This window comes from Myotis davidii, unplaced genomic scaffold (assembly GCF_000327345.1).
Source record: "Myotis davidii unplaced genomic scaffold, ASM32734v1 scaffold168, whole genome shotgun sequence".
Lineage (NCBI taxonomy): Eukaryota > Metazoa > Chordata > Mammalia > Chiroptera > Vespertilionidae > Myotis > Myotis davidii.
The window spans coordinates 4,901,186-4,903,890 of NW_006383016.1; positions in this window are offsets into that span (position 1 = coordinate 4,901,186).

Consider the following 2,705-nt stretch of genomic DNA (forward strand, 5'->3'; position numbering starts at 1 on the left):
AGGTCAGTGCGTCCTTTTCCGCTCACCTCTGCAGTCACAAAGCGCCAATGGCTGTTCTATTGTTAGCCTGATGAGTTAGATTGAGCACAGGGGAGGCAGGGGGGAGTGCATTCCAGGTGGGATGGAATAATTTGGATAGAAGAAGGAACATTTTAAAAAGTGTACTGAGGCATGCTAACGTATGGGTGAACCTCAAAAACATGATGCTAAGTGAAAGAAACCAGCCATAAAAGGCCACATATCGTGTGACTCCGTTTATATGAAATATCCGGGGTAGACAAGTCCATAGGAAACAGATTGGTGACTGCAGGGGCAGCATGGCGGAGAGAATGGGGAGAGTGCTTGGTGGGTGAGGGGCCTTATTTTGGTGTGATGGACACATTTGGGAGGTAGGTAATGATGGTGGCTCCACAACATGGGAACATGCGAAATGCCACTGAATTGTTCACTTCAAAATGGTTAATATAATGTAATGAGAATTTCATCTGGATTTTTTAAAAAAACATAATGCCCCTAGCCCTAGCCGGCTTGGCTCAGTGGATAAGAGCGTCAGCCTGCCAACGGAAGGGTCCCAGGTTCGATTCCAGTCAAGGGCACATGCCTGGGTTTCAGGCTCGATCCAGTAGGAGGCAGTCAATCAATGATTCTCTCTCATCATTGATGTTTCTATCTCTCTCTCCTTCTCCCTTCCTCTCTGAAATCAATAAAGAAACATATTTAAAACAATTAAAAAACAAAAACATAATGCCCTAGCCGGTTTGACTCTGGATAGAATGTCGGCCTACGGACTGAAGGGTCCCGGGGTTCGATTCCGGTTAAAGGTACATGCCTGGGTTGCAGGCTCCATTGCCAGTAGGGGACATGCAGGAGGCAGCTGATCAATGATTCTCTCTCATCATTGATGTTTCTCTCTCTCCCTCTCTCTTCCTCTCTGAAATCTATAAAAACATATTTTAAAAAATTACATAATGATTAACTGTGCAATACCCTTTGTCCGGTATGCGGGGCACGGTGCTAGAAAGTGAGGATGAAAAGAAGAACACAGTACCCGGCTTGATGGGGCTCACAACCCACTTGGGGGCAGTGGCCAGATGAGGAGGCATGTAGATACTGTGTCAGGGTGCACAGTGAGGGCAGAGGGAGCACTGTACAACGCAATATAATGCGAGGCACATACATCACTTCACATTTTTAAAAAGTACAGAGAGTCCTAGCCGGTTTGGCTTAGTGGATAGAGTGTTAGCCTGCAGTTCGATCAAGGGCACCTGCCTTAGTTACAGGGTCAATCTGCAATCCCCACAGTTTTCAACCAGCCCCCCTCCCCTCTGGCAACTTTGTCTGTTCTTTGTATCTATGAGTCTGTTTCTGTTTTGTTTGTTCACTTAGATTCTACCTATAAGCGAAATCATACGGTACTTGTCTTTCTCCGCCTGACTTATTTCACTTAGCCCAATATCTCCTCCAAGTTGCTGTGGGGAGGACTGTGTGGAGTGATTGATGTATGTTCATGCCTGGGTCCTAAAGGCACATGGGACTGTCAGAGAGGGCGGGGAAAGAAAAAGGTGTGGCAGGGGGGGGGGAAAGAGGGCGGGGACAGATCCCGCCAAAGTCACAGTTGGAAAAAAAGCTGGGAAACACTGATTCGGAGCAAGCCGGGCAGCCACATTGTAAAGAAGTCTACAAAAGCCACCATATCACACCTCTTTCTTTACAGAGTTTAAAAGTTACATTACTTTTCCTGTTAGATCCTGTCCGACCCTGCCTTCAGTTGCTCGTCTGATCGTGACTCCGGTGTTCACGATCAGAACGTGTAACAGGTTCTGAGACTGAGAATCAAAGGAGCCATCTGTTGGGGCACGCTCAGAGAGCCCATGCCTCTGACTCATGGCGGCCGCGGTGCCATGCTGGGCACTGGTTTTGTGGCTCCTGGCAACCTGTGTGCTCACACCCTGGGCTTTCTTTTCTACATGCAACAGCGTGTACTATTTTGTTTTTATTTATTTATTAAATCTTTATTGTTGAAAGTATTACATATGTCCCCCTCTCCCCTATTGACCCCCTGTTTCTCCTCCTTCACCTTCACCATCCTGTTGTTTGTGTCCATAGGTTACGCATATATGCATATAAGGTCTTTGGTGGGTTGCCTCTCACCCACCCACCCTCCCCTGTACTATTTTGTTTTCAGATGCATCTAAACTTTTTTTATAATAGAATGAAAAATTATATAAAGACTAGAGGACTGGTGCACGACATTCGTGCACTGGAGGGGGGGGATCCCTCAGCCTGGCCTGCGTCCTCTTGCAGTCTGGGACCCCTTAGGGGATGTCCAACTGCCAGCTTAGGCGTGCTCCCTGCTGGCCACTGGACATCCTCCGAGGAGTCCTTAGCGTTGCCGCTGAGGTGGGAGAGGTCCCTGCCACCGCAGCTGCGCTTGCCAGCTGTGAGCCCAGCTTCTGGCTGAGTGGCACTCCCCTTTTGGGAGCGCACTGACCACCAGGGGGCATCTCCTGCATTGAACATCTGCCCCCTGGTGGTCAGTGCGTGTCATAGTGACCAGTTCTTCCACCGTTCGGTCAATTTGCATATTACCCTTTTATTATATACTAGAGGCCTGGTGCACAAAAATTTGTGCACTCGGGAGGAATGGGGGCTCCCTCAGCCCGGCCTGTGCCCTCTCGTAGTCTGGGACTCCTCAGGGGATGAAC